Source organism: Halichoerus grypus, chromosome 5 (genome assembly GCF_964656455.1).
Source record: "Halichoerus grypus chromosome 5, mHalGry1.hap1.1, whole genome shotgun sequence".
Taxonomy (NCBI): Eukaryota; Metazoa; Chordata; class Mammalia; order Carnivora; family Phocidae; genus Halichoerus; species Halichoerus grypus.
In genome coordinates this window covers 79,456,591-79,469,222 of record NC_135716.1, presented here as the reverse complement: position 1 = coordinate 79,469,222, position 12,632 = coordinate 79,456,591, and positions in this window count along the sequence as shown.

The window sequence follows — 12,632 nt, the reverse complement described above, 5'->3', positions numbered from 1 at the left end:
TCCATGCTAATGGATCAGAAGAATAAACATTGCTAAAATATCTATGCCACCCAGAGCAATCTATACATTCAATGCCATCTCGATCAAAATTCCAATGACATTTCTCAAAGTGCTGGAACAAACAATCTTAAAATTTGTATGGATTCAGAAAATACCCCGAATCACCAAGGAAATGTTGAAAAAGAAAAACAAAGCTGGGGACACCACTTTGCCCGATTTCAAGCTATATTACAAAGCCGTGATCACCAAGACATCATGGTACTGGCACAAAAACAGACATATAGACCAATGGAATAAAATAGAGAGCCCAGATATGGACCCTCAACTCTATGGTCAAATAATCTTTGACAAAGCAGGAAAAAATATGCAATGTAAAAAAGACAGTCTCTTCAATAAATGGTGCTTGGAAAATTGGACAGCCACATGCAGAAGAATGAAACTCGACCATTCTCTAACACCATACACAAAAATAAACTCAAAATGGATGAAAGACCTCAATGTGAGACAGGAATCCCTCAAAATCCTAGAGGAGAACATAGGCAGTAACTTCTATGATATCAGCCACAGCAACTTCTTTCAAGATACATCTCCAAAAGCTAGTGAAATAAAAGCAAAACTGAACTTGTGGGACTTTATCAAGATAAAAAGCTTCTGCACAGCAAAGGAAACAGTCAACAAAACAAAGAGGCAACCCACAGAATGGGAGAAGATATTTGCAAATGACACTAGAGATAAAGGGCTGGTATCCAAGATCTATAAAGAACTTCTCAAATTCAACACCCAAAAAACAAATAATCAAGTAAAAAAATGGGCAGAAGGCATGAAAAGACACTTCTCTGAAGAAGACATACAAATGGCTAACAGACACATGAAAAAATATTCATCATCATTAGCCATCAGGGAAATCCAAATCAAAACCACACTGAGATACCACCTTACACCAGTTAGAATGGCAAAAATGGACAGGGAAAGAAACAACAGATGTTGGAGATGTTGTGGAGAAAGGGGAACCCTCTTACACTCTTGGTGGGGATGCAAGTTGGTACAGCCATTTTGGAAAACAATGTGGAGGTTCCTGAAAAAATTAAAAATAAAGCTACGCTATGACCCAGCAATTGCACTCCTGCGTATTTACCCCAAAGACACAGATGTAGTGAAAAGAAGGGCCATATGCACCCCAAAGTTCATAGCAGCAATGTCCGCAATGGCCAAACTGTGGAAAGAGCCAAGATATCCTTCAACAGATGAATGAATAAAGAAGATGTGGTCCATATATACAATGGAATATTACTCAGCCATCAGAAAGGATGAATACCCAACTTTTACATCAACACGGATAGGACTGGAGGAGATTATGCTAAGTGAAATAAATCGAGCAGAGAAAGTCAATTATCATATGGTTTCACTTATTTGTGGAACATAAGGAATAGCATGGAGGATATTAGGAGAAGGAAGGGAAAAACGAATGGGGGGGAAATCAGAGGGAGAGATGAACCATGAGAGACTATGGACTCTGAGAAACAAACAGGGTTTTAGAGGGGAGGGGGGAGGGGGGATGGGTTAGCCTGGTGATGGGTATTAAGGAGTGCACGTAGTGCATGGAGCACTGGGTGTTATACGAAAACAATGGATCATGGATCACCACATCAAAAACTAATGATGTATTGTATGGTGATTAAAATAACAATAAAATAAATAAATAAATAAATAAATAAATAAATAAATAAATAAAAAATAAAAAAACCTTTTGAGTATTCATTATATACTAAATACAAAAAATGCAGTGTCTGTCCCCTAAATGCTTACATATTAAGTCAGTCATTTCTCCCCAACTTCTTGAAAAATTTATATAGCCTGGTGAAGAAGAATCTGTAAATATGTTAAACAAAATACTGCTGTTCATGTTATTCAATTATTCTTAGATAATCAGGTAGATGTATTTTTTAAAGGTCCTGGCTGAGTACAAGTGAATGTGCAGATACTTTTACCCTAAATGTCAGTGATCTTGATGGGTTCATGCTGTCAATTCAAGTTAATTGGTTTATTAAGAAGTGGTATTTAGGCAGAGAGTTCTATGAGCTTCCTCATCAAATTGAACTATATTTCCTCATAAATTTTACAAAGCACTTGGAAATAAATCCACATTTTAGGAGAAGATAATATCTCCGATATGTGCAAGTTAGAAAAAGAAATATCACAGTTGAACATTATGATAAAGGAGTATAGAAGGAAAGTTTAATAAACATCATTATTTATATGGAATTTTTATTTGTTTTGTCTTTGATGCACAGAAATTTTTAGAATATTATTTTAATTATATTTTAGTCTTCATTATACTTTTGAGATATGCTCTGAATGTCTGAAAAAAGAGTTGAGTTAGGAAAGAGAAAACTGTCATTGAAAGCCTTTCATATAAGAATGTTTAGATGTATTTAAATTGAGATTCAAGAAAATCCATAGCCATGTTGCAGAAATAAACTTTGGGTTTGGACTTTGTTAAATTAAACCAAAACGTGACACAGAAAAGTGCACAAAACACAATGTCTAGCTCAATGAATTATGGCAAGGGAACAATTTCTACCTATGAAGGCAGGTGGAACATTGCCCACTGCCCAGAATCTCAACTCATGCTCTCTCCTAATGTTCAATCCCTCACTTTTCAAAGGAAAGACTTTCCCTCCTGATTTCTAGCAACTTAGATTGATTGTGTTTATTTTGAAAGTTACATTAAATGGAATTATCAATGTGCCTTTTGTTCCTGCCTTCTTTTCTCCCTAATTTGTTTGTGAGTACCTCCCACTTAGGTGCATATAAGGGTAGTGTTTGCATTTTCATAGAGGCAGAGTGTTCCAATGTATGTACCAACACAAGTATGTAAGTACATATATGTAGGAATTCTACTCCAAGTTGGCATTTGGGTTGTCTCCTGTACTTGGGCTTTTACAAACAATGCCGTAATAATTATTGTGCATATTTTTGATGTACCTATTTATGTATTTTTGTTAAGTGTATTAATTGAATGGTAACTGTTGGTTTTTTCTTAAAGTGAGTTTTCCATAAACAAAGTATATTTTACTCTTTTTACTTTTGCCCATTCTTATAGGTTCATACTGGTAAATCTTTAAGATTTTTTTTTTTTAAAGATTTTGTTTATTTATTTATTTATATGACAGAGAGAGACACAGCGAGAGCAGGAACACAAGCAGGGGAGTGGGAGAGGGAGAAGCAGGCTTCCTGAGGAGCAGGGAGCCCAATGCGGGGCTTGATCCCAGGACCCTGGGATCATGACCTGAGCCGAAGGCAGACGCTTAACGACCGAGCCACCCAGGCTCCCCTCTTTAAGGTTTTAATTTGCATTTCTCCAACATGTAACAACATGGAACACCTTTCTTGTACATTAAATAACCATTTTAATGTGCTATTTTTGAAGTTCCTAATCAAACCTTTTGCCATTTTTAAGTATCCTGTTTTTCTTATTAATTTGTAGAAGTTCTTGCTTTTGTTTTTTTTGCTTCAAGTTTTTATTTAAATTCTAGTTAGTTAACACATAGTGTAATATTGGTTTCAGGAGTAGAATTTAGTGATTCAACACTTACATACAATACCCAGTGCTCATCACAAGTGCCCTCCTTAATGCCCATCACCCATTTAGCCCATCCCCTACTCACCTCCCCTCCATTAACCCTCAGTTTGTTCTCTATACTTAAGAGTCTCTTATGGTTTGCCTCCCTGTCTTTATTTTACCCCTTTCCCTTACGTTCATCTGTTCTATTTCTTAAATTCCACATATCAGTGAAATCATATGGTATTTATCTTTCTCTGATGACTTGTTTCACTTAGCATAATACACTCTAGCTCCATCCATGATGCCATTTCATTCTTTTTGATAGCTGAGTAATATTTCATTATATATATATATACACACAGTACTCTCTTTTAAATTTTATTTTATTTTATTATGTTATGTTAGTCACCATACAATACATCATTAGTTTTTGATGTACTGATCCATGATTCATTGTTTGCATATAACACCCTGTGCTCCATGCAGTATGTGCCCTCCTTAATACCCATCACTGGGCTAACCCATCTCCCCACCCCCCTCCCCTCTAAAACCCTCAGTTTGTTTCTCAGAGTCCATGGTCTCTCATAGTTCATCTCCCCTTCTGATTTCTCCCCCTTCATTTTACCCTTCCTTCTCCTAATGTCCTCCATGCTATTCCTTATGTTCCACAAATAAGTGAAACCATAGGATAATTGACTTTCTCTGCTTGACTTATTTCACTTAGCATAATCTCCTCCAGTCCCATCCATGCTGATGTAGAAGTTGAGTATTCATCCTTTCTGATGGCTGAGTAATATTCCATTGTATATATGGACCACATCTTCTTTATTCATTCATCTGTTGAAGGATATCTCAGTTCTTTCCACAGTTTGGCCATTGCGGACATTGCTGCTATGAACATTGGGGTGCATATGGCCCTTCTTTTCACTACATCTGTGTCTTTGGGGTAAATACCCAGGAGTGCAATTGCTGGGTCATAGGGTAGCTCTATTTTTAATTTTTTGAGGAACCTCCACACTGTTTTCCAAAATGGCTGTACCAACTTGCATCCCCACCAAGAGTGTAAGAGGGTTCCCCTTTCTCCACAACCTCTCCAACATTTGTTGTTTCTTGCCTTGTCAGTTTTTGCCATTCTGACAGGCCTAAGGTGGTATCTCAGTGTGGTTTTGATTGGAATTTCCCTGATGGCTAATGATGCTGAACATTTTTTCATGTGTCTGTTAGCCATTTATATGTCTTCTTTGGAGAAGTGTCTGTTCATGTTTTCCAAAGTGGCTGTACCAACTTGCATTCTCACCAACAGTAAACACTACTCTTCTTTATCCATTCATCAGTCAATGGATATTTGGGCTCTTTTCATAATTTGGCCATTGTTGATAATGCTGCTATAAACATCAGTGTGCATGTGCCCCTTCAAATCAGTATTTTTATATTCTTTTTGTATTCTACTAGGTGAGTACCTAGTAGTGCAATTGCTGGGTTGTAGGGTAGTTCTATTTTTAACTTTTTGAGGAACCTCCATACTGTTTTCCAGAGTGGCTGCACCAGTTTGCATTCCCACCAACAGTGTAAGAAAAAAAAAGAGATATAGAATCTAGCTGATATATGCAGGTTTGTTGTTAAACCTGAATATAATTATCAATCATCAGTATGATACATAATATCAATATACTAGAATGCATTTATAAAGTAGCTTATATATTGTTTGACATTATAAAAAAGTTATTATAAATTAGGCATTGCAAGTATACAAGGAGAAGATATAAAATCTAAGAAACAGTTAAGATGGAGGAGATATTAGGAAATTGGAGTAAAGAACCTATATCTAAGTAAAAAGCTGATATTGGATCCCAGCAATTGGATGTATAACTGATCACAACCAAAGTCATGGCAAGGTAGGTTGGAAATATTTTCATACTATACCTAGAGATGCTCTGTATAAGCCCAGAATTTTTCCTGTCTTCTGAGAACTGCATTTCTGCTTGGCAAAGTAAATTTCTGTACTAACAGAAGGCTGGAGCATGGAGAAAGGACACCATCAAAGTCTCACTGTATATATCAATTTACATAATTATAGACCATGAAAGAGAAATGGAGGAAGGGTAGCATTTTAAATCCTGTATTATGTTAGAAAGTATTAAGAGGCCCCAAAGATTCCATAACATGTACAACCATCTTCCTTACTATTGCCAAAGTGCCTCGGAAAGGCATATAAATGAAAGTCATTTATATCACTCTGGTGACTGGGGGAAAGCAGCTTTATTCTCATGTTGACTTCCCTATACAAATGTAGAATATATTGTTTGTATTGGAAACAGAATACTGATAAAGGTATACAAGTGCTACAGTAATTTAATATACCTTGAGGAATTTAAACTTAAAAGAAATAACATAGTATAAGTAATTACATATTTCAAGAAACAAAAGCTACACAATAGTAAACTTAAAAACAGAAATCTTAATAGACAGTAGAAAATCAAAACAACATTAACATTTAAATATTGTGAGCATTTTTACTATAAACTTTCTAATATTCTAATTTGTTTCAGAAAATAACTGTCAAATTTTCCATTCATAATCAATAAAGTATTTGTCTTTCTTTAAGAATGAATATATTTTCAAGAATAAACAATCACTGGGGTGCCTGGGTGGCTCAGTCATTAAGTGTCTGCCTTCAGCTCAGTTCATGATCCCAGGGTCCTGGGATTGAGCCCCGCATCAGGCTCCCTGCTCAGCAGGGAGCCTGCTTCTCCCTCTCTCACTCCCCCTGCTTGTGTTCCCTCTCACTATGTCTCTCTATCAAAAAATAAATAAAATCTTAAAAAAAAAGAATAAACAATCATTTACTTTACTGAGGGCTCAGTGGGAATGGATTTAGTGGTAATACTAACTGCAGTAGTAGGAATAATTGGAGTAGCAGCAACCATCACTGAAGAGCTGTGGCCAGTTACTGTGCTGTTAAATAGACACAAGTAAGTTAGAGTGGAGTCTTAATTTAATGCACAGACTACTGAACTCCAGAGCAAGTGTACTCATCTCTGTGTGAACTCTTATTATTGTCTCTAATTCTACAATTGAAAGCATATTTAATTCTGGACTTTCCAATGAAAAAAAATACTGAAACAAAACAAATAGAAACTTGGCCTACCTCCAGTGTACCTCCTCTTACCCAGGTAAATATGTTAATTACTAGTGCTTGGGTAACATATTGCACTTGACAAAATAATTTGGGGTAGGGAATAAAGATTGACAAGTTTCTTAAATATTATTAGAACTGATAATCTTTGTTAAAAATTTATTCTCTTATTCAAGTCTACCAATCAATTGTGTATAAAATACATATGTAGGGAAGAATAATCTTAAAAGTATGTATACAAAAGAAATAATTTTAAGATACAAAGTGCAATATGTAAGAATTTATGCAAGAAAAAAATATCAGTAATGGTCAAATGTTCTTGTTATTAGAATTAAAATGTAGACTAAATGTAATAACGCAAGTATTGTTAACTGAATAAGAAGAAAAGAGATGTATTTTAGACTGTCTTGGATAAAGCAGAAAAAATTGGATATTTCTGTCTTTTAAGAATTGTGCAGATTAGAAGTAAAAAGTAAAGTATGAATTTTTTGCGATGAGAACGTTCTTCAGGATTGGATTGGAGAAAATGTATTTTGGAACTTCTGGAAATAAAAAAAGAACAGCTTAGGGATTTGAAAATTATAAAAAGAATAAGTAAGGAAGAACTCATAAAAATCAGTTATTGGAATCATGAAAGTGGTTAAATGAGATATTATCTGTGGCAGGTTACAATCCCACCTTAGGAAAAGAAGGACTCTGTCTTCTTTAACCCAATTAGCTCCTTGAGTTCTTTTAACACACTTATGCTATTCAAGTACATTGAGCAAACAGCATCATAAACAAAATAAGAGAAGGAGGAGGAAAAGGAAAAGGGAAGGAGGGCTCTTATCTTTCATTGGCTGACCTATGTCTGATTGTTTCACCTCTATCAAGACAGTTACATTAGAAGATTATAGATAAATGCAATTGACTCATTTACCCCTAAGAGACAAAGAAGCTAGGCTGTATTTACTGTTAGCTCAACTATTTTTCCTAAAGAAAACAGATTTATTAAATAAAATCATTACCTGGGTCATATATTTTTATGTACACAAAATAATCTCTCATTCATAGACTACTTTAAATAACGAATTCAAATATCTAATAAAATCTTAAGTATGCTTTTTTTTTTCCCAAAAGAAAAAAGTGTTATAATTATAATAATTTATGTTTTCATACACAGACTGCCCAGCAGCACAAGGCTGGCAACAAGGTGAGGTAATCCTAAAGAGAACTTTAGGAAATCTGTATAGCATGTGAGCTTCTCTCTCTCTCTGACCACTGAGGCTCCTCAGAGCTAGACTTCATAGAGGTAGCATTAGAAACACCATCACATTCCTTACTGTATGTTTAGGACAGCCTCATGGAAACTGATGGACTGAAATAATTTGCCCATATTCAAATCATCCTGGACTGGGATATGTTGCCTGGCCATCTTGGGCTTTCTCATCACACCAGAATTTCTTGCACATAGGATGCTGTTGTGATACTGCTGTCACTTTGCAAGTTTGAGTTGGACAAGTCAGTCTTGTACAGTATTTTGAGTAGCTTCTAAAGTATGAGTGGTGGTTTCTGACTCTTGAAAACAGGCTGCAGAATATGTATGGCCATATAACTAAAAGGTATTTTTATTAAATAAGCAAGGATCAAAAAAGTAAATGGGAAGTCTGCCTCCCTTTAGACACATTGAAGCGGTACTTAATAGACATTCACACTTGTGGTCAGCTGCATTTGGCTATGCTCCCAGAGCCCCCACAAGTTCTCTTGGACCTCAGGATGCTTTTAGGAGGACTCAAGAGAAGACTCTGAGAATCTCTGTTTAATTGATTTCCACCTTCTTTCCTTTGCTTTCTACCTTCTTTATCAGTGTCTTCTCATCACATAAACCACTTATAACACATGACACAACAACAACAACAAAAAGAGACACGATAAAACAAATTCACACTCAATTTCCAATGATTATTTATATGAAGGCATAATATTAAAGAGTAAGTAATGAAATGCCACACACATCCAGCGCATTTTCTTCTTTGTAAGAAAATGTCCCAGTATAATTGTGGCAGCTTGTAACCTTTCAAGACTTGTTTAAATTATCTTATAAATGCAATTGACCTCAATTCTTTAAAGTATAAAAAGGATATGTGATGTATTATACATTTCTATCATGACTCCATGATGTTAAAAAAAAAAAAAAATGTGTGGTCTTCCATTGTATAATAATAACCATATTACATTGGGGGGGTATCAGTTGTATTATTTATTTAATACTCCACACAAAATTATTAGCGTTTTTCTTATTACATTTTAAATATAAGGAAATTAAAGCACAAAAAAGTTAAGTGTTTTCTTGAAGCTCATCAGTCTTGAGTTTGTACATTACAGAGTAAATATTTAAGTCTAGTTGTGTCTGATTCTGGAGCTTGATTCTGATTGTGGAGCTTTGCTTTAATGACCATCCATTAATTATGACAATAGATGAGAATTTAAGGATAGCACGAAAGTGTAAAAGGGAAAATAATTAAAATTTTGGTCTTCATGATAATAAGTAACCTCTTTAATTTTAACAAACGGTGCATATATAGAAGCAGAGGATTAGTTTAACCAGCTTACCTTTGGAGGTTTAAATCCTGTCAAGAGCAATTATTTTCCTTATCTTCTTGAGAGAGATAAATACAAATAGAACTTTTCACTATACACTTTTGGAAGTTTGAAATCCATAATTTTGTCTGTCCTGCATGCATTTAATATCCTATGACTTCAATGTAAGACAAGAAGTTTGCCCTGATACCCTTGGTCAAATTTGGCAATCAGCTGAATGTTTTGGCAGTGGAAGGCTTATTTTATCCTCAAGACTATCAACTACTCTGTAAAGCCAAATTTATTTGTTTTTATTTTTGCACATTTACTCTAGAGTGAATTTTATTCCTTCTAAATACAACCTGCTTGAAAAGAAATGTAGCTCTAATTGAAGATGGGAGAAATTTCTCCAACAGGTTGATTTTCCATTAGATTTCCCATCTACTGTCTCTGTTTATTCTTACTCTCAACAAAGCCATTTATTCGAAAGGTATAATAGCTGTCTTTCAAGAACTGAAGATAGAGCAATGCAAATTTTTGTCAGCAGTGTGTGTTTATCTGTGCATGATTAATTGGAGGCTTTACCTATGAACAAAATGATGTAGGAGATTTAGTAAATACTCATTTAATCAAATGAAGATCATATGTCTTTTAGTTCTCATTCCCTATGTGTCTGTTTGTATGTAAATCTCATACCCTGTCCTTGGCAACACTTCTCTTTAACCCCCTTTGCACTACATCTTCTGTCTACAAATTCAAAGTGTGTGTGATAGAGGTACTGACTTCAGGAGGCTAGAACTGCTGTTGTAAGCCCAAGGGGCACCTCAAACTCCAAAAAAGAAAAAAAGTATCTGAAGACATGAAGAGTTTGACCTATGTATGTATACTACTGAAATGTTATGCACATCTCTGTCCTAGCTTGATTAATAAGAAATTGCCTTAGATGTTAACATTGTTTGAATTTGCGTGTATTTTGAAAGGTATTAAATGAATTGTTACTGTCATTTAGCATTTAAACTAACAATTTTTAAGATGTTATATAGAAGAGATTTGGCCTTTTCTTCAAACAGCTCATCAAGTAAAATTGCCAATAATCAAGAAGAAGATAATTATTCTATTAGTTATATAATCATATTTTATGTATCAAAATTATATATTAAACAAAAAAAGTTTATATAATCTTTTCTCTAACTTTACATTTCCCTTTTTAATAAATTCAAACTTTCTGCACTCTCACCAGTTAAATAATTCTCTACTTCCTTTCATGACACTTTTTCTGTCAGAGTCTACATTTATCCCAACCTGATCAATTCAAATTGCTAAAATATTCTTTTTCCTTTTTTTTAGATTTTATTTTATTTACGTGAGAGAGAGAGAATGAGAAAGAGAGAGAGAGCATGAGAAGGGGGAGGGTCAAAGGGAGACGCAGACTCCCACCGAGCAGGGAACCTGATAGGGGACTCAATCCTGGGACTCCAGGATCATGACCTGAGCCAAAGGCAGTCACTTAACCAACTGAGCCACCCAGGTGCCTCTAAATATTCTTTATATGAATTAAGCAGCACTTTTCAATACTTACTATTCTTAAGATACTGTGGTAAACATTGCAAGGGAGGCAAGTTTTAATATATGATGTCCAACCTTCAGGTAGTCTGGTGATCTAGTGAGGAAAATAAAGAAATGTACATGAGAAGAAACTAATGCTCAGACCATTAACTATAAGTGATTAATTGGTGGAAAGTTAAAATGCCTTCTTTCAAAGCATCATTTTTTTCTATCATGTACCTTCAGTTTTACTGACAACCATTCCTATGTCTCATTTGTGTACATTTATTGTTGTCATTTCTACTTCCCTTCTTCTCATGTTTCATCTATCCAACATTTGCATACAGAATAATTGTCCAATAAGAGCAATTTTATTGTAGACTCCTGGAGCTGAAAGTTGTCTTAACACTCTCACTTAGAAACTGTTTCTTGCTCGTCTTTGTATTCACTCCAGCACTTAAAACAAAAATTATCACATGGTAGAAACAGTTATTTTCATTCGCTGAATTGGGTGGCTGAGGTTCTTTTCTCCTCCATAACACTTTTCTGTGATTCTCCCTTGTTTTCACAATGTTCTCAAAATTATGAAACTAAACTTTAAGGTCCATTATTATATGTATTCAATTTACTTTTCAACCTTATCTGATATGACTCCACAGAACCATTCTGCGATTTCAACCAAATCATTGTCTTCATTATCCCTGGAACACACACTGTTAAATCTAATAAAATCTCACCTGTCCTTGGGCGCCTGGGTGGCTCAGATGGTTAAGCGTCTGCCTTCGGCTCAGGTCATGATCCCAGGGTCCTGGGATCGAGTCCCACATCGGGCTCCCTGCTCCTTGGGAGCCTGCTTCTCCCTCTGCCTCTCTCTCTCTCTCTGTCTCTCATGAATAAATAAATAAAAAATCTTTAAAAAAAAAAAAAAATCTCACCTGTCCTTTAGCAGAAAACAAACAAATAATATTTGTGGCATACACACACACACACACACACACATGCACTGGAATATTATTCAGCCATGAAAAAAAGGAAATCATGCCATTAGCAATAAATAGGGTGGACTTTGATGTTATTATGCTAAAACCTGTAAGTTAGACAGAGAAACACAAATACTGTATTATCTCACTTACATGTGGAATCTGCAAAGCCAATCAGATAGAAAGAGAGTAGAATGGTGATTACCAGAGCTTGGGGGATAGGGGAATTGGGAGATGTTGGTCAAAGATACAAACTTGCTCTGAGGAGGTGAATAAGTTCTGAGGATCTAATGCACAGCATTGTGATTATAGTTAACAATACTTTTATTTGTATTCCTGAAAGGTGCTAATACAGTAAATCTTAAATGTTCTCACCACAAAAAAGAAATGGTAATTACGTGACATGATAGTAATCTTAGCTAACATTATGTTGATAATCATATTACAATATATAAGTATATCAAATCAACTTGTGTACACCTTAAACTTACACAATGTTATTTGTCAAGTATATCTCAATTCAAAAAGGATCCTTACAAAGGATTGTTGAATGAATGAGAATCTTCAGATAATTTCTGTGAAGCCTAGAGGATGCTGAATAGCATCTATTAATTTAGTAGAGACATGTCAACACTTAATCAATTGAATTGTTTTAATTATTTTTTTATTTATTTTATTTTATTTTATTATGTTATGTTAATCACCACACATTACATCATTAGTTTTGATGTAGTGTTCCATGATTCATTGTTTGCGTATAACACCCAGTGCTCCATTCAGTATGTGCCCTCTTTAATACCCATCAGCAGGCTAACCCATCCCTCCACCCCCCTCCCCTCTAGAACCC